Source organism: Podarcis pityusensis (genome assembly GCF_964106645.2).
Source record: "Podarcis pityusensis genome assembly, chromosome: 7".
NCBI lineage: Eukaryota > Metazoa > Chordata > Lepidosauria > Squamata > Lacertidae > Podarcis > Podarcis pityusensis.
In genome coordinates this window covers 49,270,552-49,297,028 of record NC_138031.1, presented here as the reverse complement: position 1 = coordinate 49,297,028, position 26,477 = coordinate 49,270,552, and the positions used below count along the sequence as shown (strand labels likewise).

At 41.9% G+C, this 26,477-nt stretch overlaps 1 long non-coding RNA gene across 1 annotated transcript in view; it reads left to right on the top strand.

The window, feature by feature from the left end:
* Window positions 1–10,606: 10,606 nt before the first annotated feature.
* Window positions 10,607–26,477, top strand: part of LOC308481680 — a 38,650-nt gene continuing 22,779 nt past the window's right edge. The window contains exon 1 of the long non-coding RNA XR_013988787.1: window positions 10,607–10,762. This is a non-coding gene — a long non-coding RNA (uncharacterized lncRNA). The remainder of the gene's footprint in view (window positions 10,763–26,477) is intronic.

The window sequence follows — 26,477 nt, the reverse complement described above, 5'->3', positions numbered from 1 at the left end:
CCCCCAAACCTCCCCTTCCTACATCCCAATTTCCAAAATTTATTTCAGCAAATTCTAATTAATTTTATCAAATATATTTTTTCTTATTCTTTTCTTCAACTTAATCTTATGTCACTGTAATCTCCTTTTCTTTCTCCAAACCTCGACATTTTAACATTCCTCGATTTTATAATAGTTCTTAAGGTAAATTTTAAATTTCTTCCAATCTTCTTCCGCCGTCTCTTTCCCCTGCTCACGGATTCTGCCAGTCATCTCAGCCAGTGTCATATAGTCTATTACCTTCATCTGCCACTCTTCCAAGGTGGGTAATTCTTCTGTCTTCCAATACTTTGCGATGAGTATTCTTGCTGCTGTCGTAGCATACATAAAGAAATTTCTATCTTTCTTTGACACCAATTGGCCGACAATGCCCAAGAGAAAGGCCTCTGGTTTCTTAGGAAAAGTACATTTAAGTACCTTTTTCATTTCATTATATATCATTTCCCAGAAAGCCTTAATCTTCGGGCACGTCCACCAAAGATGATAAAAAGTACCTTCCGTTTCTTTACACTTCCAACACTTATTATCAGGCAAATGATAAATTTTTGCTAGCTTGACTGGGGTCATGTACCACCTATAGATCATTTTCATAATATTTTCCTTTAAGGCATTACATGCCGTAAATTTTATACCAGTGTTCCACAACCATTCCCAGTCAGCAAACATAATGTTATGACCAATGTCCTGTGCCCACTTAATCATAGCTGATTTAACTATTTCATCTTGTGTATTCCATTTCAGCAGCAAATTATACATTTTTGACAAATTCTTAGTATTGGATTCTAACAGTTCAATTTCTAATTTTGATTTCTCCACCTGGAATCCAATTTTCCTGTCTTGTTTATGTACCTCCATTATTTGATAATAATGGAGCCAATCTCGAACCTTGGGTTTCAATTTCTCATAGCTCTGTAACTTCAATTTATCTCCATCTTGTTCCAAAATTTCCCAATACTTTAGCCATTCAGCTTCCATATTAAGCTTTTTCAGCGCTGTAGCCTCTAAAGGTGACAACCATCTAGGGGTTTTACTTTCCAACAAATCTTTATATCTTATCCAAACGTTATATAATGCTTTCCTGACAATATGGTTTTTAAAGGCCCTATGCACCTTAATTTTATCATACCATAGATATGCATGCCAACCAAATGTATTATTAAAACCTTCTAAGTCCAAGATATCTGTATTCTCGAGGAGCATCCATTCTTTCAGCCAGCAAAATGCTGCTGCTTCATAATACAGTTTTAAGTCCGGCAGGGCAAACCCCCCTCTTTCTTTTGCATCCGTCAGTATTTTAAATTTTATTCTGGGCTTTTTGCCCTGCCAGACAAATTTCGAGATATCCTTCTGCCACCTCTTGAAACAATCTATCTTGTCCAGAATTTGTAATGTTTGGAACAAAAATAACATTCTAGGCAATACATTCATCTTAATAGCTGCAATTCGGCCTAACATTGACAATCTCAAATTTGACCATATTTCTAGATCTTTTTTAATTTCCGACCAACATTTTTCATAATTGTCTTTATACAAGTTCGAATTCTTAGATGTCAAATAGACCCCTAGGTATTTCACCTTCTTTACCACTGTCAAACCTGTTTCATTCTGGAACTTCTCCCTTTCCATGACTGTCAAATTTTTTTCCAAAACTTTAGTCTTTTGTTTATTCAATTTAAATCCGGCCACCTGACCAAATTCTTGAATTAGCTCCAACACCCTTTTTGTACTAGTGTCTGGCTCTTGTAAAGTAAGTACTAAATCATCTGCAAAGGCCCTTAACTTGTAATGTTTGGCTCCGACCTGTACACCTTTAACCTGCTGGTCATCTCTAATCATATTAAGCAACACCTCCAGAACAGAAATAAAAAGTAAAGGGGAAATTGGGCACCCCTGTCGTGTCCCTTTTTCTATTTTAAATTCTTCAGTTATCACATTATTTACAATCAACTTAGCCTTTTGTTCAGCGTATATGGCACCCATACCATTCTCAAATCCTTGGCCTACCCCCATCCCATGAAGATTCTTTTTCATAAAACTCCAAGAAATATTGTCAAAGGCTTTCTCCGCGTCCACAAAGATCAGAACTGCTTTAGTGTTTATATTCACCTCTAATAATTCCAGAATATCTATTATGTTCCTCACATTATCTGATAAATGCCTTTTTGGGAGAAAGCCTGCTTGGTCCTTATGAATCTTCTCCATCAACACTCTTTTCAATCTTTTTGCCAGAATGTCTGCAAAATTTTTATAATCCACATTAAGTAATGATATTGGGCGGTAGTTCTTAAGTTGAGTCTTTTCAGTCTCTGTCTTTGGTATGAGTGTAATATACGCTTCTTTCCACGATTCTGGTGCCCTTTTCCCCTCCAAGATCTCATTACAGACTTCCTTTAATGGTTGTACCAACCACTCCTTCAAAGCTTTATAGTATCTGGAAGTCAGTCCATCTGGTCCTGGAGATTTGCCCAGTTGCATATTTTGAATGGCACTCTCTATCTCTTGATCTGTTATTCTCTGGTTTAGATCCACCTTACTTTGGTAGGAGATTTTTTGTAGTCCATACTTTTTAAGGAATTCGTCTATATCTTCTTCCTTCTGCGGTCCTTGTGAATATAGCTTTTTAAAATAACTCAAAAAACAGTTTCTTATCTCGTTAGGTTTAGAAATATTCTTTCCATCCACTTCTAGACTTGTAACTGTATTTAGTTTCTGTCTTTTCTTCAGTTGCCAAGCCAGAAGCTTACCACATTTATCTGCTGATTCAAAAGTCTTTTGTCTCATTTGTTTTATCTTCCATTCAATCTCTTGATTCATCAATTCCATATATTGTGTCTGGTATAACTTAATCTCTCTCAGAATCTCCTGGGACTTTGGTTTTGATCTCAATTTCTTCTCTCCTTCTTTTATCTTTTCCAAGATCTTATCCTTCTTCTCATTTTGCTTTCTCTTTTTTACTGAATTTTGTTGAATTAAAAATCCTCGCATCACTGCTTTGCTTGCGTCCCATATCACTCTTTTTTCTACATCAGTTTTTAGATTTATTTCAAAATAGTCCTTTAAAGTTTTTTGGGCCTTTCTATGGATCTCCTCGTCTCGAAATAGGTTGTCATTCATCCTCCATCTGAATTGACCAGTTACTGTAAATTTCATCTCCATCTTCACGGCGTTATGGTCGGAGCAAGTCTTTGGACAGATTTCCACTTTCTTAATCTTTGGAGCCAACCCACTAGTAATCCAAATTTGATCGATTCTGGTCCAGGTCATCATTGCTTCAGAGAAGAAGGTTCCCTCTCTCTCGAGAGGGTTCCTTGTTCTCCATATATCAATCAAGTCCATATTTTCAGTCATTTCAAAGAAAGTCTTTGGTAGTCTCCCATCTCTGGTAATTACCTGTCTTTGTGCTTTATCCATATTTGTAGATACCACTCCGTTCATATCTCCCATCATAATTAATTTGTAATCCAAATAGTCCAACAATGTCTCATGCAGCTTCTTAAAAAATTCTGACTTCCCTTCATTAGGTGCATAGATCCCTAGTATCAAAAATTTTTCACCTTGAATTTGCACTTCAATTGCCAAATATCTTCCTTGTTCATCTTTAAATATAAACTTTGGGGAAAATTTTTCTTTTGCATAGATTACCACTCCTCTTTTCTTAACTTTATCCGATGAAATAAATTCTTGGCCTAATCTCTTATTGACGAGTAATTTCCTATGCAATCTTGTTATATGAGTTTCCTGTAAACAAATTATGTCCAACTGCTCTTTTTTCAATAAATGGAATATGTTTTTCCTCCTTCGCGGAAGATTGAGTCCATTACAATTCCAGCTTAGAAGTTGCAGGGCCATCCTGAAGCTATTTACCTCCTGTCGCTCCGAGTAGTTGTTCTTCTTCTGTCGGTGATTTCAGTCCAAACGTCAGGTTTAAAATGTCTGTTGCGTCTTTCGTTTCTGATGTTATTTCCTCTCCGACTGTTCCTTTCAGAAGGTCTTCCCTGTAGTGATTTAAAAATTGATCTCGATCTTCTACTGATCTTATCCTTATTTTCCTACCTTTGAATTTGAAAGATAGGCCTTGCGGGAATTCCCACCTGAAAGGTACTTCGTTCTTCTTCAGCAATCCGACCAATTCTTTATAGTATGTTCTTGCGTCTAGAATTTCCTTTGGGATATCTTTAAAAATCTCCACAAAAGACTTTTCAATCTCGAGTGTTCTTTGAAAATGCAGGCTCAATATTTTTTCTCTTTCCTCTCTTGATCTTAATGTTATTAGGCAATCCCTTGGCTTCTTCCTGCCTTGTGCTCTTCCCAGTCTAAAAGCAGTGACTATTTTAATTTCTTCCTTCTCTAACTCCTGTTGCCAAAAATCAGAAAATTCTTTAGAAAGGAAGTTCGCCAAGTTGTCTCCTTCACTTTCAGGCACCGCTCGTAGTCTTAAGTTTCTACTTCTCCTCTCCAATTCAAGCATAGACAGGGCCAATGTATGATCTTCTAGCTTTTTGCAAACTGGTACAATTTTTTCCTGTATAGCATCCGCCGAGACTTTAGCCTCATCAGCAGAGACTTTGGCTTCTTCTGCGATTTTACGTATATTAGCAGAGTCCTCTAATATTTTATTAATAGATTCTGTATTAGATGTCACCCTTTTCCCTAATTCATTCACACTTTGTGTATTCTGATCAAGTTTGATTGAGAGTTCTGTCAGTTTTCTACTATTTTCCGCCCCCTGCTTTGTCAAAGATTCCAAAGACTCATTTATTTTAACCAAAGCTTGTGTTACAGGATCTGATGACATTGTTGTTCTTGTCTGACCAGTTGCAGCTGGTGCCACTGGGATGCCTGGGACTGAAATTCTTCGCTGTGAAGATTTTGTTTTGTATTGTCTCCCAGACCTGGTTGTTGTCTCTTCTGATGCACCACTCATGCCTAGCCAAGGTCACTCTCGCAGCTGTTAGTTGTTTTTCAAGGGAAATTTCCACTGCCTTAATAGTTACAGCCCAATTTGCAACAGTTATCAAAGTGTCCTCTAGGGGAACAAAGTTTCCAAAGCTACACAAAATGTCTTACAGTCCAAAATTCCCCTGAGGTTTCCCAATAGTCAATTGTAACAGTTCTTATATTTTCAGAGTTCAACAAACCAGTAATTTAATGTCTCTCCTGAGCTGAGTAGTTTGAAACAATGTAATAATCTAAGTGACAGCTCACTGACAGTTCTCTCTCTCCAGGTTCCTTTGCCCCGGCAGTCCGTTTCAGGGGTATTTGACACAGCGATAAAAAGTTTTAAAATCTTTTTCTGGCAGGTTCTAATTCCAAATTCCTCCCCCTTTTGCTCCTGCCTACCAAAAGGGGGAAAATTCACAGTTTATGTCTGGTTCTCTTCACTCTTTGCGATCTCTCAATGGTTGCAGCTTTTAATCCTTCTTTGCTTTATCCTTATGCAGTCCGGGAAAGGCTGACTTCCTTACTTTAACCAATCCCGTTTTCAGCCAAATTTCAAAAAGATAATTGTAAATCCCAATTAAGTCAGTCTTACTCACTGGTTTTACTTTGTAATCCAATTTTCAGGAAGGAATCGGCGCTCTCCGGCTATGGCGATGCGGCTTCGCTTTACAAGCTGGGTAGCGGCTCTCAGCACCGCTTCTCCCCCCGCTGCCGTTCCGGAGCCTTTAAAAAGGCTCCCTTGCGATTTCGGGGGGGCGCGATGGTGCCCACCGAGCCTCCTTGTTCACAGGCTTCCGCGCCTGTAATTTTTGAGGGTCCCCGCTTCGCCGTAGCGACAGGACCCGAACTTGTAAAGCAGACCCCCTCCGGAGCTCGGAGGGAAATCCGCCATTAACCGATGGCGCCGACCGGAAGTCGGCACAGCTGCCATTTCTCCTTGGAAGGAGAACGTAATACCTGAAACCATGATTATCCCTCCTGCCAACTCTGAAATAATCACATTTCCTAGTTATGTGTTGAGGTGCATCATACATATTTTTCACATTCAGAGAAATCTGGAATGACATTCTTATCTGTACCCCAACACCACCTGTTGACTGAAATTTCATCTACTCATGGCAGGCTGTTTAATAGCAGGATAGGGAGCCCAAATGTCAAACACCTGTTACAGAAAACAGCATAAATGTTGTGCTTGTTGCTACTGATTTCAGCTGGGCAGAACCCACTTTGTGCTGTACTCTGATGAAATTTACTAGTCTATAAAGCGTGCAGTGCAATTACTATGTTGAATTCAAGCTGCGTAAAATTGTTCTTAGGGTGAGTTACTATTGTATTTTTTTAAAATAAACAGTTTTAGCTATTGGTTTATATTGAGTGTAGTTCCTTCTAATCCTTCTTATTTTTGTTTATTAGTTTCCAAGAAACTAGAAATAACATGGTTGGTTAATGGTGCTTAAAGCTAATTTAGATGAAAGAGAAAATTGTTATACATGCAGCTAGCAACCCGCACTGTAGTGTGTTAAAAGGCAACCAATCCTATTCAATGTATCAAATTTCTCTATGGACTAGTTAATTGGCTCTGCTAAACATGGTCGCTTCTATTTTATACTTCTATTCAAATTTCAGTTTTCCACCAAGTTGCCCAAGCTTCATTAATTCATGAACATTGGCCTTGTGTGCCATAATTGTATGCCTCTCATGCAGAAATTCACTGCTCGTACTACATTACTTCAAGGATGCCTAATCCTTGTTCAACTGAAAGCTGTTTTAGCAATTTTTAGTACATTTATTAGCAACACTTAATCTACATCAAGTAAAACAAATTGCAGGTTCTCTCCTCTTTAATATAGGGCACAGGCACATATTGTACTTTGCGGATGGATTCATTTGGTAGATGCAGACTGATTTGATATCATTACAGTGCTCGAATGTTACAGACACCAGTAGTTATTTTTTTCCTTCAGGATGATCTAAACTGGGTAACCATTAATGCAAAATGTGAATATCCCACAAAATTAAATTTTTGGATTATTATAGTCCTTAGTAGCAATAAGCAGCAGTAGCAATTCTACAGCAATGTTAAAACGATCCAGTCTTTTGGGTGGGCAGACTAATTGTATGGGTCTTTCCTATGCTCACAGCCACCAAGTTGGGTCACTTATATGTTAACCAGCTACACAGAGCCATTCACAGACAAGCAGTTCCCACACAGTGGGAGCAATGTTCACAGGGCTTTGTGTTGACTGGAAATATTACAGAGCTATGCATAATTCTGAAGTATTCAGTCTCAGTCAGTTTTATTGCACATAGCCAAAGGCTGCCGCAATGTACACAGAATTATTTGACAATTAAAAGAAAATATACTGAATTTGTAAAAAAAGACTTAAAACATTTATATTATTAAAACATTACATACTCTAAACAAAGCTATAAAAGTACCCCAATGTACAAATAAAAACATTAAACTATAAAATTCATAAGCTAAAATCATCACATGGTCACGAATGTTAAAAACAATATCAATTAATACAGTGTGCAATTTATACTCAGAGTTTGGTGACAAAGATAGAGCATAGTCTGAGGTAGATAGATGGGATCAAATAAATTCATCTCCTTTACAGTTAATGGCTACCTTGGCTATATAATTTGCTCTAATTTTCCTAGCAGCAGTTGCAAAAAGTGCTACCCGCCAGGTCACATACTTATCTGTGTCTGCAAGGAGATATAACATCATATCAAGGGGGTTCTGGCCAGGGGACCCTGTCATTATAGGTACCAAAAATCTTTTTCTTGCATCATTATATAATGGACAGTGCAAGATATAATGCATAAGGTCCTCTACTTCAGAACATCCTCTAATGCAAACACGTTCGTTTTTTGGTATGCCTCTATGTCTCCCATCTCTATAAGCAGAGCTTATTGTATTTAGTCGTAGCTCTGTAAAAGCTTTTCGAAGCTGTGCAAAAGTCAATTCATTAAAATAAGATATGTGTTCATTGACCTCTCTAAGTTTAAAATACAATGGGGCGCATGTAGATGTGCACATAGAGTTTAGATCGTTTTTAGTTGCCACTGCCCTTATGGTTCGTTTAAAAATATTTTTCTGTGAATATAAGGGGAGTTCTTTAATCTCAGTCACTAGTCACTGAGAGGTCATATTTGCCCATCAGTTGGGCAGCATGATGTACCCAGTTTTTAAAGGGTAATCCATTTGAGAGCTCAATCAGGCATTTTTTTGGTAGCCTAGTGTTGTCCATCTGTTGAACTCTAAACCAGTAACAGAGAATTCTTTTATCTATTTGGCTCTCTATGCTCAACATGCGAGTTTCCAACCTGACCATGGCAGATTGCACGTCTTTGGGTAAACCTAAAAGAACTCTTAAAAAATAATTCTGTGGGGGTTCCAGACCGGAGACCTTTGAGGTACCCCAAACCTCTGCACCATATAAAATCTGGGCCATTGTTTTTGCTTTATACACAGATAGAGCTGGGTTGACCAGATTTCCACCTTTACATGCAGCGAATTTCAGAATGGCTTTTGCTGATTTAAAGGCTTGCAATTTAATATTGGATAGCTGTGTATTCCAAGAGGCCGTTTCTGAATAAATCAATCCCAGATATTTAAACGTATTTACTTGGTTTATGATGTGTTCATCCAGGTGCCAAACATGCTTTTTAGAACGCTTCCCAAATACAATGACCTGCGTCTTATCATAGTTTATAGATAAAGCATTCCTCATGCAATATGAACTTAATTTTGCAAGCAGCCGTCTCAGGCCCACCTGGGTTCTAGATACAAGTACTAGGTCATCAGCATACATTAAAACTGAGAGTTTTTGGTCGAGAATTGTGACAGGGGCAAACTGTAGGCCCTCCAGTTCTTTAACCATGTCATTAATATAAAAATTGAATAGGAAAGGTGCCAAAATGCATCCCTGTTTGACTCCAGTAGTGGTCTTAATTCTAGTGGTGAGATGGCCAGCCAGATCCACCTTTACTTGTATTGATGTGTCAGTATATAATGTTTTGATGAGAAATAATAGACGGAGGTCTATATTTGTCTTTTCCAATTTTTGCCACAATGCGTGTCTTGGGACCGTATCAAAAGCTGACTTTAGATCGATAAAAGCAACATATAATTTTTGCTTCAAATTATGGATGTATTTACATAGCAGAAAGTTCAGCACAAAGCACTGGTCCAATGTGGATTTCCCTCTTTGGAAACCTGCCTGGACTTCAGATATCACCTTATTTGTATCTGCCCATTCTTCTAGTCTCCCAAGAAGGAGCCTGGCATATAGTTTGGAGGCTACATCTAACAAACTAATGGGTCTATAATTGGCAGGGTTTTTCTTATCGCCCTTTTTATATATTGGGGCAATTATACTCAACTTCCACCCTTCAGGTATATGACCTGAGCTGTTAATGTATGAAAACAATTTTGCAAAAATGGGTGACCAGAAATCAGGTCTTATCTTATAGATCTCCATTGGGATCATGTCTTCTCCTGGAGCTTTATTAGCTAGTTGGCTTGCGATTAGCCTCTTAATCTGATTGGGCATGACGTCTGGCCATTCTGGCAGTTCTGATAACTGAGTACAGTAAACTTGTGGGGGTAGGTCAGGACAGGGGCGATATATTTCTGTAAAATATGTCACCCAATCCTTTCCTTGGAAATTCTGAAGTATTAAGAATATTGTTACAAAAGTTGGGTGCCTCCCCCTCTCAGCTGAGTGGTGGCAAGAGTCCATAGGGTTCCAGGCACTCACCCAGCGTCTGTGTTCCTTTGGAGAATTGAGACACGGGAGAGACTGTTGTAGCTTTAAGAAATATGGTTTAGTCACCTATTTACACCTTCAGTCTGCATGGAGTCCACATCTTACAGCATAGTCATTTCAAGAGGAGCTTGTACCTCACAGTTGTGCAGCTAGCCTTCAGCCAGCCCGCCTAAGATGGACTCCCAGCCCTCTTCCTGCTTCTTTTCCCCAGACCCCTTGCTCAAAACCTCTCTTTTCCTGTCACCTCACACCCAGTAACCCTGGCAACCTTCCCAATCCCCACCATGCGCAGCCAATGGGGAAGAAGAGTGAAAATCTATGTTTCTCCTCACATCACTCAATATTCGAGGCACTGTGGCTGAGATGGGGAAAGCAATGGGGGAGGTTTGCTAGGCTCATAAAGCCTCGGACAAAAAGCTGGGATATGAAGATCTGCAAGAGTTTGAGAGACTAATGCACAGGTGCTTTTCTCTATCAGTCTTACCAGCATTAGCTTCCACCAACACCCAACGATGCCAGAGAAATGGATGAAGAAAAGCCTTAATTAACTGTGGTAAAAGTACGATATTTTCAACTAATGTACCGGCTATCTTAAAGAGGTATGTGAAAAAATAAGTTGTAATAGGTATTGTGTAATGTATTTTGACATTTGTATTGTATTGTACATTCCACTATATTCGGCATGAGAAGTTTTCTGTTGGAAGCTTAGTTCAAATATCGCTTGGGGCCTTAACTGACAGTTATGAGGAGGGGTTAGTGTTAGAATTCTCAGTATAGATGCGAAAGGTAGGCGTATTTTGATTGGTGGGTGCAAGTTTAGAATTTTCAGTTAGACAGTGTGATTGGCTGGGGCTGAACTAGAGGGGCCGAAAGAAAAGTATATAAGGCTCTGCAGAGGATTTGTTGGGCAGTTGGAATAGTTGGTGCTTGAGGTTCAGGGAGCCAGCCCAAAGATGACAGCAGAGGAAGAGAATGGGGAAAGAGGAAGGAAGAAGAACTGACAGGTAAGGTGGAGTGGTTTGGAGGCCAAATACTTGCTGGGTAGAGCTGAATCACTTGTGTTAGGCTGAAAGGACAAGGGGAGAAACTGCAGTGCTGAGGGAAGAAATGAGAAGAAGCTTGGTCTTTGGTGTAGTACAGCAAGACAAATCTGCACTTCTATAGGGTTGGACAAAGAGGTTTCCAGCAGAGTCCTCTGTTGGAGAGGCTTAACTAGGGTGGAGAGAATAAGGGGGCAATTTGGCTAAAGGATTTTAATAGTTTCCTTAAAGCTGTCCTAATTTATCATTAATAGATTAATGTAAGCTGTTGGTATTTAAAGTGACAGCAACAAGTTGACAAAGGTTATGCTCATTTAAAGATACTGTACTATTTTAAGTTTGTGCATTTAATAATCTTATAATAAATGAGCATAAAATCCTTTGTTAAATGTAATATATGACTTGCTTTGTACCACCAAGTTACTGGTAAGGTTCTGAGGGGAAAAGTGAGCAGCATTTCTGATCAATATAATATTATAGCTATTTAATTATTAACAAGAAAAGAAAATATAAAATAGGGGGAAAGAAAAGAAAGTGGGGGAAAGAGAGAAAGGATTTATTAGTTGGAAATCATATAACATTTCTTAGATACATTCAGTAACATTATTTGAGTGAAGTTTTTTTTTTATAATTGGAAAACTTTAAGAGATTCCCATGAGTCTGGATCAGGAATGATTATTAATAGATTAAATGTTTCCTTATTAAGATAAGAAACTCAGATATATTTATATAACTGTGACTATAAATATGGGTATGACTACGATTATGAATGTGGTGGGAAAGGGAGAACCTGGATGCCCAAGACCTTTTCATTTGGTAGGTTTATTTTGGCCATATTGAGTTATATGATGTTGGGGGATTGCCATCATATTCAACTCCAGCAATTATTTCAGCATGTGTAAGTCCAGCTGGGAGTTGACTAACACTGGAACTTGCCATCTCTCTCTATATTTTTGGGTGGCAGTGGCATGTGTACTTTCCCTTCAACCCCCAGTAGTTTTATACTTAATGTCAACTTTCTTCATCAGTATGATTACGCCACAAGATGGCTCTCTAACCACAAATATACTAACAAATACAAATTCTACAGTTGTTTGGGAACAAGCCAGAGGAGGTTTGTTGTGAGATCTGATAATACAAAAATGTAATCATTACCAATGGCAGCTTTAATATTTCTCTCAAACACTTCATGGAAACATACTGTATGGTAGTGAAATGAGGATTTACTAAATATTTCAGAGAGAAATGACTGGTAGCTCCAATTTATTTTTGCATATCTTGTTTGCTAGTATTAATTTTCTGTATGCAGTTTTTCCAAGCCCACATATGCGCACACAAACTCATTTATATATCATGTTTCCATGCACAAGAGATTTGTGGATAGCTGCAAACCTAGGCCCTGAGGCAAATAAAATTATTAACAGGCACTGCAATCGTATACATCAGGGGTGGAGAACCTTTGTTGGCCAGCGGGACAGATTCTTATTTCTTCACCCCTGGTGGGCCAAATTTGACTGGTGGGTGGGGCTGCCCATCTGTCAATCACTTGGTGTCAATATGCTACCAGAGGGTTGGCATGTTGGAATGTCAAACCACAGTGCTGAGCTGTTTGAAAGCCCTTTTGGCAAACAGCCCTGCATTGCTCTTGAAACCTCTAAAAACCAAAGTTTTATAGAGTAGTGCAGGGCTGTTTGCAAAAGAGCTTTCAAACAGCTCTATACTGCGCTTTGAAGTAGCATCCAGCTACATTGAAGTCCCTGCTCATCAGCTGATGAAAGTCAGCTCATCAGCTGACTTTAATCCTGCTCTCTACAAGATTCAGTCTCTGCTCTCTATCAGGCCTTCAGAGTGACACCAGAGGATTGGCAGGTAGGAAAAACAGCATTGTGGGTCAAATGGGACCTCCTTCCTGCTATACATATCTGCTCATAAATAAGTTCCAATGAAATCAATTTAGGTTGTTCCTGACTAAAGGCACAATGCTAAACCTAGATCTGTTGGGATGAGCAAGCTAGGTTATGACAGACCTCCAACTCAACTGTCAGGTTCCTGGATCAGCTGGGCTATACTGGAAAGCCACTCCCGACCTAAGGAGGGGGAGGGGTTGCGGGCTCACGCCCCGGACTACATTGTTGCGGGGCTGGCGCCAGCCCCGCGGGACTCAGGGATTCCCCAAACTAATTATTATTCATTATCCCACAGCGCTGGCCAATCGGCGGGCGCTAGGGGCGGGCTTACAATTGGGCACTTAAGGCCGGGGAAGCCCTGGCTTGCCCCTTTTCCTTCCTTGCAGCAGCTGCGGTTTTTCCCACCCACCCGCCCTCTAGGTTTGCATTCGGACTTTGCTATGGGCTTCGGCTGGTCGCTGCAAGGGGCCTGGTAGGAGTTTTTCCATTTGGCTAATTGGCTGTATTTTGAAGCCACTTGGTTTTTTCGCCTACCTCGTAGCAAAACGTCACAACTCCTCGGTTTTGGCGGTAGGCATTGGCAGGGGTATTGTTATGCAAATGAAGTTGGGGGGGAGGAACGCCATCACCTCCCCCAAATCGTGAAGGGTAGTTCGTTAAAGGACTCCGGGGGGCGTCGCCTTGTCCGAAACCTACGGAGGCTAGGGCCTAAAGCGCCCCCCCCGAGCGGTAACCCCTTGGGGAGCGCCTAGGGATGTGCATCTCGGGGGCTCCCCCTGTTGGTGCTTAACCCTTCCCGGTTAGACCGGATAGTCTGTTAGGGCCAATGCCTAAAGCCAATACCACTCTTACCTATAATCAATAAAGTTGTGGCCATTTTCGCCCATTAACTTAAATTCTGGTGTCCGGTGTCTTTATTTATTCCATCCGTGGGAAGGGGCGGGAATTGCCACGCAATACATTCCCAACCCTCCTTAGCCAAAGATATGCCTGTGTAAAACCCTCACCCTAGCTCAGCTGGGGCTATGCAGGCTGCTCTGATACTGGAGGAACGTACACTGGTGTAAGCCTTGAAAAAAGTGTGTTCTGGGGGAGTGATGGAGGCAGGACCGGGCAAGATTTTAATTCTGTTCAGTTTGTGGCCTGGCAACCCAGCAGAAATTATGCCAGGGAGAAGGGTGGGGTAAGTCAAATTCTATTTTAATGCTTGCTTTCCCTCTGCCAAGCTTAAGTCAGCTCAGCTGTCAGTAGCCTGCCCCTGAATGGAGTTTGGAACTACTTTATCATGCATAATTTTTCTTTAGCTTAGCATCAGCACATACAAGCTATTGTAGAAAGCAAACTGAGGTAAGTATCACTGCCAACATTTAGATTTGTTATAATAAAATCCTACTAATTGTGTTTCCCCAATTCAGTATGAAAAATGTGTATTTTTTGAAAGCACAGGTGTACTCTCTTCCTTCTTACCATGCAATATGTTTCTGGCATTAACTATAAGTTCCAGGGCTGATCCCTAGTTCAAATTAAGCCCATTCTGGTTATAACAACTGACTTTCTTTATCATCACTAGATTGCAGGGCTGAAGGGAGTTAATACCTCCATTCTGAGAGCCAATGAAGGGAGTTTACCTGCTTTTTGCACAGGGTTGAACAGACTGTCTGAAATCAGGATAGCACCCACACAATTCCAACTCTGTGACCTTATTGTCAAACCTTGTTAGCAGAGCTTTCTTTCTATTTTTTCCCTCTCTCTCTTTCTCTTTTGAGAGAGATTAATTGTAATTTGTAACATCTGCAGGTATCAGATCAGCCACTGTTACTATTTCTCTTTGAAAATGGCAGCTAGACAATGACCCTGAAAAGAAGTTATTTGCACAGATAATATTTCACATTCTGTCAAGGCTTCTATTAACACATTCCTTCTGTTTCAATAAAAGCATATTTTAAGACATCACGGTTCTTTGGAATTGTTAAGCATTGCAGCAAGGACAAATACGTTCCTTGAGAATGAATAAAAGTGCTAAACCTCTTATGGCAGGATCTGTCACTCATCAACAATGAAATTTTATCCCCTTTTAAAAGAGGCTTCAGATTTTGCTTCTCAAATAAATATAAATCAGCACCCTATTCTAACTGCTCTGAGAGATTCTTTGTTTCTCTGAAATGAAATCACATTGCACCCATCTGAAGAGCCTGCAGTAAATGCTTTAGCTAGTAGTACTAATGGCAGCTGGATAATTTCCAGCCCTTTCCAAATTTGGAGGTGGGGAATGAAGATCCACATTGGAGCAATTTTTCCAGGCCAGTAACAGTCACTTTTAAGACTGGGCTGAATCCTTTGTTCAGGGATAGAGAGCTTGTGGCTCTCCAGATATTGCTGAACTACATTGCCCATCGTCCCTGACGTTTTGCCATGGTAGATGGAGCTCAGAGGCGCTAGCTTCCAAAAGAGAAGGGGGCTCAACATTGTACATGTGATGTCACAACATTGGAGGAGCCGGGGGTGGAGCTGAATGTGATGGCAGCGCGGCTTCAATGGCCACGGCTTCTGCTGCTGCCTCTGCCACCACTGGCTGGGGGACTGTCTGTGGCAGGAGGAGGAGGAGCTGGTTACTGAAGCCACACTGCGCTTGGCCTCCTCAGGAGAAGCTGGGGCAGAGCCAAGCACGGTGGCAGCATGGATTCTATTACTGTGGCTCCTCCTCCTGTTGCCGTGGAAGGGAAGGAGCGGGGAAGCAGCCCCTGGCTGATGGCCGTGGCAGGAGGAGGAAGAGGAGCTGGCCATTAAAGCCACGCTGTGCTTGGCTCTGGGCTTGGCCTCTTCCGCCACTTTTGAACATTGGGGCTTCTGGTGCCCTCCCGCAAAAACTGGGGTTCGGCCCCTAGGAGATGCTGCCCCTGATGGGGTTGGTGGAAGTTGTCAAAAAGCATCTGGAGGGCCCCACTGCTCACCCCTACATTAGCCAGTGAACAGTCCTGTTGAGGATATAGCATGGTTTCCAACTAAGTTTTACTCAGAGTTGACATACTGGAATTAATTAACCTAAGTTAGCCATGTCCTTTAATTTCAATGGCTCTACTCTGAGCAAGACTAACATTGGATACAACCCATACTTGTATCAGGGGTTGGGGGAGGAGGTTCAGTAGCTGCAAAGTGCAGGTGACTGTAAAACTCAATAACTTGAGCTATAGGTGAATAGTCTATAGAATCATAGACTCTTAAAGTTGGAAGGGACCCAAGGGTCATCTAGTCCAACCCCATGCAATGCAGGAATATCAGCTAAAGCATCCATGACAGATGGCCATCCAACCTCTGCTTAAAAATCTCCAAGGAAGGAGAGTCCACCACCTCTCGTGGGAGTCTGTTCCACTGCCGAACAGCTCTTACTGTCAGTAAGTTTTTCTGAATGTTTAGTCAGAATCTCCCTTCTTGTAACCTGAAGCCATTGGTTCAAGTCCTACCCTCCAGAGCAGGAGAAAACAAACATATTCCCCCCTCTATATTGCCGATTGTTGAACCCCAACTCTCACTACCAGCCATAATCCAGCCACAGTTCTCAACTCCCACCCTGTGGTAAATGGATCAATAGTTTCAGATGTTCAGAAGTATACTTTATTCAGTTAATTCTGTACTGCTGTTAGAGAAGCTACTGAAGTGTTAAATCCCTTTCCCCCTTTTGGTCAACAGTTAACAAAGAGTGTAAAAGTGCAGTCTTCCAGGGAATTCACTTTACTAACATACGTTTTCCTGAAAAAACATATTTTTGCTTCTTCGATCTAAACACACTGGTCGTTCTGACTTTAATTTCTGCTCAGCAAATGGAAGAGATGTGAAGCAAATAATGTTTAGAGCATAATATAACCATGAAGAATTAGCCTCTCCGGTTGATTAAAATGCACACACACAACAAATTATAGAACACAAACCAGATTGTTAAATTAGTGGATAAAGAGAACAGAGTCGATGAAATTGATCTTTGTTTTCAATATATCTAGCCACAAAATTTAATCTTGAAGATTAATATCAATTTGTCTTGGACAGAGAACCATTTTGTAGACTATCAACACAGAAAGGTTGTTAATTGGAATAAATGTGTTAAATGTGGTATGTGTTAGAGGGCACAATAAGAGGAGGAGGCAGAGGGGAAACATCTATTCCACAACTTCAGTGAGGAGACTTCCAGCTGCCACTGAAGACCTATAAATAAATCTTGATTTTGCATTACAACACATCTGTGGTCATTAGCAGGTTAACTGTTAAAGTGTCTTACAATGTGCTGCTTAACTTGAAAAGGAACAAAAGTATTGTATGTTGTATCTTCACACAATTTCTTTGAATGATCGGGAGAATGAGACTACCTAGTGAGCTTCACAGCTGTGTGGGAATCAGAGGTTACAGTCTTATACAATGTATAGCAGGGGTTCTCAAACTTTATCCCTCTAGGGCCCAGAAAAGACAACTGAAAATTACTGAGGCTCACCAGTCACAAAATGGTAGTGCAGGGTAAAGTCAGTCACAAAATGGTGGCAGATAGAGGCAGAGTTTGTTACTATTTTAATCAATATAACAATTACCTATTCATTTTGGTGTGTTTTCTTGCATTGCTATTGTATAATTTGGTTTCTTTGGCCTGAGGCCCCAGAAGCAGAGACTGGCACTTTAGTTCTTGCTTCTTGGGAGTAGGAGATTAGATGGGTGCAGAAGTCATTCTGCCTCACATTTCTATTAATCTCCCAAGTAAGCCTAGGCCCAGTTCCCCTAAGACAAATCTGCATGCAGCAGTGAAGAGGTGAGCTTGTGTAGCCCACTGCATATCCCTCACCTGACAGCTTTGAGCTTCAGATAGATTGTAGATGAAAGCACACCTGTTAGAGAGACTATATACAGCACACCTGTTAGTGAATAAGACTGTGCATGAGATTCACCATGCAGCTAGGAATCTTGCAGTTGTGGCTTCCTGATTCTGGAATGTTCTCATTGGTGAGGGCCACTTGATGCTATCATTAACATACTTTTGGTGCCAGGTAAGACTTACCTCTTTTCCCAGGCATTTGATGGATTAGTATGGTTTTGGTGTCTATTAATTGTTTGCTGCTGAAATTTTTGCTGCTGTTTTATTGGAATTTGTCTGTAATTCATTGGGGTTGGTTTGTTTTTTTTGCTATATGCCATGCCTTATGCTTTTAAATGTAACTTGCTCGGATATTTTTATGTGTCAAATAACTACAAAATTGAATACCAACACACACTCGCATGCACACACACACACACAGAGTTTCTGCTTTTGCCCCAGCCAGCTTGGGGTGAGAATATGAAAAAATGCCCTCAAAGTACTCAACCATTATGTTACTTATCTGGTAAAGGAATTAAATTCTATAATCTGTATTACGCAAGGGTTTATGAAACATCTTTCTCTGGCTTTAAATGTTAGGAATATTCTGTCTTGGTGCAGGATGGTGAAGCAGTTTGAACAAATTCATTGGACAAGCTGGTGAATAGGGAGAGAGAGAATTTCCTTGTATCAAACTTTAAAGTTAGTCAAGCCTTTTCTTGTATAGTTTTTTAAAACATCGTTCTAAGAAACCTGATTTTCTCTGGTGGGTTACAACCATTTGCAGATTTGAAAAGTGCCATTTATATTCTTGTGGCTGCTGAAGCAATTTCATATTTGGTAGGCCTTGGACCTTTTGATACTCATTTTTGAGGTGTTTATAGATCATTGTGTAAGATGAGGCTGCTGCACGTGACAAGCAGAACCTTGGCACAGGATGAGGCTAATTTCCTCTGACTGCAGAGATTAATGATACTCTTTTTTTTTTTAGTAATACAAAGAAAATCTCTTCAGCAGATGAACTTTCCTATGACACTGAGGGGGAGGGGAGAGCTCTAGTTCATTCATTCATTCATTCTCTCTCTCTCTCTCTCTCTCTCTCTCTCTCTCTCTCTCTCTGCGTGTGTGCGCTTTCCTTAGCTATTTGTGGGAGATGGAATGAGCCCAAAGAACTCTGCCAATTCCTTTTGGGAGCTACTTATGGTGGCTGGGGGAGGTGAATGTAGTCCAAATCTCTTGGAGGAAAAGTTAGCTTATTATTATTATTACTGTACTAGGAATGCCAAAGCCAACAGTTTTTTCATCTCCATCCATTCATCCACCCACCCATCCATAGTGGTTATATACTACTTACATCTCAAACCCCTCCCAAAGGATCATTAGTAAAGGTAGCCCTAATAAGAAAAATCCCAAAGTAGCATGGACTCAAATGCTTGCACACTATTATATTACACTATTGCACAATTTGGTTGGCAAATAAAGGTGTTTGGACTTTAAAGAGAGAACCATTTTCATAAGCACAACAGGATAATTTAAGCTTCATCTACATAGCAGGGACTCTTTCCTAGAGCTCTATCCAGGTACTATGGAGGCCTGCCTGAGTGCTGCTCCTTCTCCCTCTGATAGCCTCACCAGGTGGTCTTCACTCACTAAGGCTGTGTACACATTACTGTCTTAAAATGCAGCTTGGGCATTCTTAGTGGCCAAGCCCACAAATAGGACATGACTGCAAGAGCACTCTCCACACTAGTGCGTCACAGCATACTGCCTCCCACTGTGGAGATAGAACATAACCTGGGCAGAGCATGACTCTGTGCCATGGGCCACCTAGGTTGCATTCAGGTCATTTTTTTCAAGCCATTGTAAATTGACTTTTAGAGTGGCTCTTGCCAGATGCAGATAGTGCCCAATGGGGATTTTGCCCCTCAGATTTCAGTAATGGTCCCATATTTATGTTCAGTTACATACTCAATACCTAAAAGAACAAGAATGCTAAATGAAGTTATTACCATTTTCAGGAAAACATACAGTTCTTAAAACTTTGCCCAGCAACTGTGGAGGCTGAACATGCCTTCCACTGGCTGACTGGATTATAGCATCACAATAAGGTTGTTTGATCTATGCCTATTCAGTTGGGTGTTTCATTCTCTCTTCTGTCTTCTTTGATAGCTTTTGTTGTCACCTGTCAAGCTTCTAATTATTGTCAGGAGCTTAAAGTGGGCAAGTAGACAAGGAGGAGATGAGGTCTTTGTTCTTCTAGTCACTGTTACTGAGCGGAGTCAGTCTTTACTTTCTTGATCAATCTGCCAACATTTTTTTTTCTTTGAGGATGAGGAGCTTGCAAAACGTATTTGGGTGGAAAATGGGGCACCGAGGATCTGTCTTTCCTCACTCCCATTTCTAGGGAACTGGAAGGGATGTGTGGAGACCAGAAGGCAAAGGACAGCATTTGGGGAGAGCGGGTTACTAGACTTGAGTGAAAGGAGGGTGATGGCATGATAGAAGCACAGTCTGACATATTGCTTGTCCCCCAAATTTCAGAGGGAATCCACCTTGCCTGGTGGGAGGGGGATAAAGGAGATGGCAAAGGAGTAGGACAATTGTCTATAGACAGAGAGGAGAAGGTGCTGGGCGGGTGGAAGATCCTTTCATTTACTGGCTTATGGGACAGTCTTCTGTTATGGCACTTAGGTTGGCGCTCAAAGTAGATACCAGGAATGCTTGGGGTGGTGCTTGAAATTATGTAATAATTCTACCAGGGGTGCCAGGTATAGGGATGCAGGGGTTCCAGCCTCCCATATTTTGGGAGAGGGGCTGTACCCACCCAATATTGGGGGGTTGTTATTACCTGCTGCTGCCAGGCACCCTCCACATGCCCCAGCCCCAGCTTTAGCCTCCGGCCGGCAGGCCAGGAACCCAGGAGCCAGGTGGGGGTTGGGATGAGTAAGTGCGATCACCATCTGCATGTCCTGCCCCCCCCCGGTGCATGCTGGGTGGCATCATATGATGCATCATGTGGCAAGTCAGCACCCAAATTTCACCCCTCCCCCAAGGATAGTGTCATATGCCTTTCAGCTCCTGCTCTTTAATCCTAAACCTGTGGGGCAGGCTGCAGTTATTGGCAATACAAAAAAGGCACTTTACACATGTTTTGGTGCTATTCTAATTATTGCTGCACTGTTCCAGGACTCAGCCTAACAGCAAATTCTGGGGCTGCACTCTGCACTCCAACCAACCCATTCTCTCCCAGGGCACTGATCTGTGGAGATTTGCTAGAGGGCTGTAGAGATTATATCTGAGATATTCCCTTTCTCCAATTTTACTTTTAGCTTCATATTTATGGTAACAGGAACCATAATTACAGATGTATGTTGTGTGTTTTAATGAAAGCTGGTTCAGATTATGAATGTAATTTGTTTGTGAATCTAACATGTCACAGAAGGTATATAGGAACCTTATCCAGGAAAACTTTTATATTTGAATATATTCATGGAAATGGTATTCTTTACTTGCAGCAAAGATGATTATACCACAGCTGAACTGAAGGGCATGAAAGCCATGAGGAAATACAGTGCATAACTTTGCACTCCTGGCCATGCTTCCCCACTTGTCATGAGAATAAGATGTATTTCAGGTTCTTTCCTGTAGTCGTCCCCCTGTGTTTAGGGCCTGTCTATACTGTGGTTTACCACAGTTGAAGTATGTGCTATTTTTGAGTCAGGAAGTCTGTACATCATTGTATTTGGGTCTCTAGAATCTTTTTTTAATTCATGACAGTTGTAAACACATTCTATAGTCATACATGAGCCTCAAAACAGAAAACTCAATACAGAAAACTCAATACAGTGGTATCTCTGGTTATGTACTTAATTTGTTCCGGAGGTCCGTTCTTAACCTGAAACTGTTCTTAACGTGAAGCACCACTTTAGCTAATGGGGCCTCCCCTGCTGCCGTGCCGCCGCTGCGCGATTTCTGTTCTCATCCTGAAGCAAAGTTCTTAACCCGAGGTACAATTTCTGGGTTAGCGGAGTCTGTAATCTGAAGCGTATGTAACCTGAAGCGTATGTAACCCAAGGTACCACTGTACAGAAGTCGTGTGGCATATTGGACTTCCAAGGCAAGTTCGAAAACTGAAGCATTTACTTCCGGGTTTACGGAGTTCGAATACCGAAATGTTTGTCAACGGAGATGTTTGAAAACCGAGGTACCACTGTAGTAGATACTTAAATACTGCATTCTAATACTTAGAACTTAAGTGTCTTTTCTTGGTTCAGAAGAAGTCCCTGCTGTCAAAATTTCTAGTATGGGTTCATACCAAAGGAACTATATTATTCAGTGGTAAACCCCACTGATTTCCATAGGGATTGCTCCCTCATAAATATGTGCAAGATTGCAACCTGAAAGATGCAACACAGGACCAATAACATGGGCCCCCATAAATTTCCAGACCTGTGGGGGGGGAATTATCCCCCTTCTACAGACTATTCACTTCTATGTCTTTTTTCCAGAATGTGGAAAAACGTAGAGCAATATTGGGCTAGGACCTAGAGACCAAGGTTAAAATCAGCCAGGAAATTCACTGTGGGATCTTGGACCAGTCACTGTCTCTCTGCCTAACCTACCTCATATGGTTGCTATGAGGATCACAGGCCCTTGAGTGGCACCTTGGAGGAAAGGTGCAATGGATATAAACGTAATACTGATAAATAAGGAATAAACAAAATAAACAGCCTCTCTCCAGCCTACCTACTGCCAGGAGGGGGGCAGGTTTGGAATAATGAAAAAGTGTAACCCCAAACAGCAAAGAAATAAGAATATGGGGCACAGCTGGGATATCCACACCTACAAACATTGGACCTGGCATGTAAGCCCATGGCACACCCCATGTTTGGCTGTCTGTTGCAGCCTGCTTGCCTGGGTGGGGTGTGCAGGAAGCTCACAATCCACGATCCTGTACTACATTTAGCTTCTGCACATTGAATTCTCATCCAAACCACCCTCTGCACCACCCTACTTTTTATAACAGCATTTTAAGTTTGCTGAAGCGTTTTATAGGGTTTTTTTAATCCTCACAAGAACCATGTAAAGTAGATTGTACTGCAATTTTAGAAAAACAACAGAAGGAACAGTACTATCACCTTTAACAAATTTATTATGGCACAAGCCATTTGGGGGCCAAAGCAAACCTCATCAGATGCATCATTCTTGGTATTCCATGAAAGCTTATGGAATAATATGTTTGCTAGCTTATAAAGTGCTACTTCATAATTGTTTCATTTCTGGTGTAAGTTATGGCTAGTTGGCTGCGTCTTTGAGTAATGTACCCAACACCACACAACTAGCAAGTGATAGAGGAGGATTTTAAAGTTAAGTCTCCAGATCCCCTGGTATGTTTGTCTTTTCAAGGAGACTGTTGGCAGTTTTGCTGAGAAGGAAAACTGCTATCCGCAAGCCTTCGCAGCCCGGCAGGAACTCCCTCTGGGCTTCGCAGGCTTGCGGATAGCAGTGCGCACCGACCCCTCTCGCTCTCCAGGGTTAAGCAAAAGCCTGCATTTGCTCCATAGGATGTACACACATTTCCCCTTCATTTCTGGAGGGGAAAAAGTGCGTCCTATAGAGTGAAAAATATGGTAAAAATCAGGAATGCACAGCTTTCATACTTTTCTCAAATCTACACCCCCCCCCACCCCCACACCCTACAGTTCCAATAACAAACAAGTGTTGAAAATTGCAACACACACAGAATCCACCCACTGTTTGCCTTGTTGATTGTGGTGGATCTAAACACAGGAGAAAAGCACTATAAATAAGTTGGAAATTAAATCTTTTTAACAAAAGAAAAAAAATTCCCAATGAGAAATCCCGTTTTAAACAATTCTGGCTCTCTGGCACCATCTGGCGCAGTTTCTTTACTAATGTAGGTGTGTTGCTGCTGCTTACCAGAGGGTAGAGGGGAGGGGTGCAAACATACTGGCAGAGCCAAACTGGCATGCCTGCTGGTGCTTTTGCACAACACCCGCCTCCCTGCAGCAGTTTTGTGGCAAGTATTGTCCCACACTCACTAGTGATCTAGTTGCACTCTAAATATGTAGGAAGAAGCTCTGACACACGTGTAGAAACTTGTGGATAGGCATAGTCTCTTAGGAAACATGAATTGTCTGCAGTCAAGATGTTTGCTCTTTTAGCTGATGAGATTCCATTTACAAATGTCTCCATAACTAATGCAATGGGAAAGGAGGAAATTTGATGCAAAAATCTGGATATAAGTTTAGCTTCTACCTCCCCTCTGGGCATTCCCACTTTGCCAAAATCTGTTCAGACAGAGGACTAAGATGAGAATAAAGTCCTAACTGCTATTAAAATTACAAAATCTGAACTTTTAGCTTGATAGATCTCTAAATCTCTTTAATGCAGCAAGCATGTGTAGAACAGATGTTGCCAGTTCTGTTCTGTATGCACAGGTACCTCTGAGAATCCAGCAAGGGGAAACCTTAAAATATATCAAGGTCTTCTTTAAAGCTGCAGTAGCTAAGCAAGCCTTCCCCAACTGGGTGCCTTCCAGATGGTTTGGACTACAATTTTCATTAAGGCCATTGTAGCCCAAAACATCTGTAGTGCACCAAGTTGAGGAAGGCTGAGCTAGGTCAATGGTATCAGAGGGCACAAAGGCGGCTTACTGGATTGCTAGTTTCTCCTAGTGACACAAAGCATGGGGTAAGAAGGCTAGTTTAATTCAAATGGGTATAGCGGAATAATAATAATAATAATAATAATAATAATAATAATAATAATATAATAAAAAATAATAATTTATTATTTATACCCCGCCCATCTTAGAATCATAGAATCATAGAGTTGGAAGAGACCACAAGGGCCATCGAGTCCAACCCCCTGCCAAGCAGGAAACACCATCAGAGCACTCCTGACATATGGTTGTCAAGCCTCTGCTTAAAGACCTCCAAAGAAGGAGACTCCACCACACTCCTTGGCAGCAAATTCCACTGTCGAACAGCTCTTACTGTCAGGAAGTTCTTCCTAATGTTTAGGTGGAATCTTCTTTCTTGTAGTTTGGATCCATTGCTCCGTGTCCGCTTCTCTGGAGCGGCAGAAAACAACCTTTCTCCCTCCTCTATGTGACATCCTTTTATATATTTGAACATGGCTATCATATCACCCCTTAACCTTCTCTTCTCCAGGCTAAACATGCCCAGCTCCCTTAGCCGTTCCTCATAAGGCATCGTTTCCAGGCCTTTGACCATTTTGGTTGCCCTCCTCTGGACACGTTCCAGTTTGTCAGTGTCCTTCTTGAACTGTGGTGCCCAGAACTGGACACAGTACTCCAGGTGAGGTCTGACCAGAGCAGAATACAGTGGCACTATTACTTCCCTTGATCTAGATACTATACTCCTATTGATGCAGCCCAGAATTGCATTGGCTTTTTTAGCTGCCACGTCACACTGTTGGCTCATGTCAAGTTTGTGGTCAACCAAGACTCCTAGATCCTTTTCACATGTACTGCTCTCAAGCCAGGTGTCACCCATCTTGTATTTGTGCCTCTCATTTTTTTTGCCCAAGTGCAATACTTTACATTTCTCCCTGTTAAAATTCATCTTGTTTGTTTTGGCCCAGTTCTCTAATCTGTCAAGGTCGTTTTGAAGTGTGATCCTGTCCTCTGGGGTGTTAGCCACCCCTCCCAGTTTGGTGTCATCTGCAAATTTGATCAGGATGCCCTTGAGTCCATCATCCAAGTCGTTGATAAAGATGTTGAATAAGACCGGGCCCAAGACAGAACCCTGTGGCACCCCACTAGTCACTCTTCCCCAGCCACTCTGGGCGGCTTCCAAAATAATATTAAAATACATCAAACATTAAAAGCTTCCCTAAACAGGGCTGCCTTCAGATGTATTCTAAAAGTCTGGTAGTTGTTGTTCTCTTTGACATCTGGTGGGAGGGCGTTCCACAGGGAGGGCGCCACTACCGAGAAGGCCCTCTGCCTGGTTCCCTGTAACTTGGCTTCTCACAGTGAGGGAACCGCCAGAAGGCCCTCGGTGCTGGACCTCAGTGTACGGGTAGAACGATGGGGGTGGAGACGCTCCTTCAGGTATACTGGACCGAGGCCGTTTAGGGCTTTAATGGTCAGCACCAACACTTTGAATTGTGCTCGGAAACGTACTGGGAGTCAATGTAGGTCTTTCAAGACCAGTGTTATATGGTCTCAGCGGCCGCTCCCAGTCACCAGTCTGGCTGCTGTGTTCTGGATTAGTTGTAGTTTCCGGGTCACCTTCAAAGGTAGCCCCACATAGAGCGCATTGCAGTAGTCCAAGCGGGAGATAACCAGAGCATGCACCACTCTGGCGAGGCAGTCCGCAGGCAGATAGGGTCTCAGCCTGCGTACCAGATGGAGCTGGTACACAGGTGCCCTGGACACAGATTTAACCTGTGCCTCCATGGACAGTTGTGAGTCCAAAATGACTCCCAGGCTGCGCACCTGGTCCTTCAGGAGCACAGTTACCCCATTCAGGACCAGGAAATCCTCCACACCTGCCCGCCTCCTGTCCCCCAGAAACAGTACTTCTGTCTTGTCAGGATTCAATCTCAGTCTGTTAGCCACCATCCATCCTCCAACCGACTCCAGACACTCACACAGGACTGTCACTGCCTTCACTGGTTCTGATTTGAAAGAGAGGTAGAGCTGGGTATCATCCGCATACTGATGAACACCCAGCCCAAACCCCCTGATGATCTCTCCTAGCGGCTGCATGTAGATGTTGAAAAGCATGGGGGAGAGGACAGAACCCTGAGGCACCCCACAAGTGAGAGCCCAGGGGTCTGAACACTCATCCCCCCCCCAACCACTTTCTGAACACGGCCCAGGAGGAAGGAGCGGAACCACTGTATGACAGTGCCCCCAGCTCCCAGCCCCTCAAGACGGTCTAGAAGG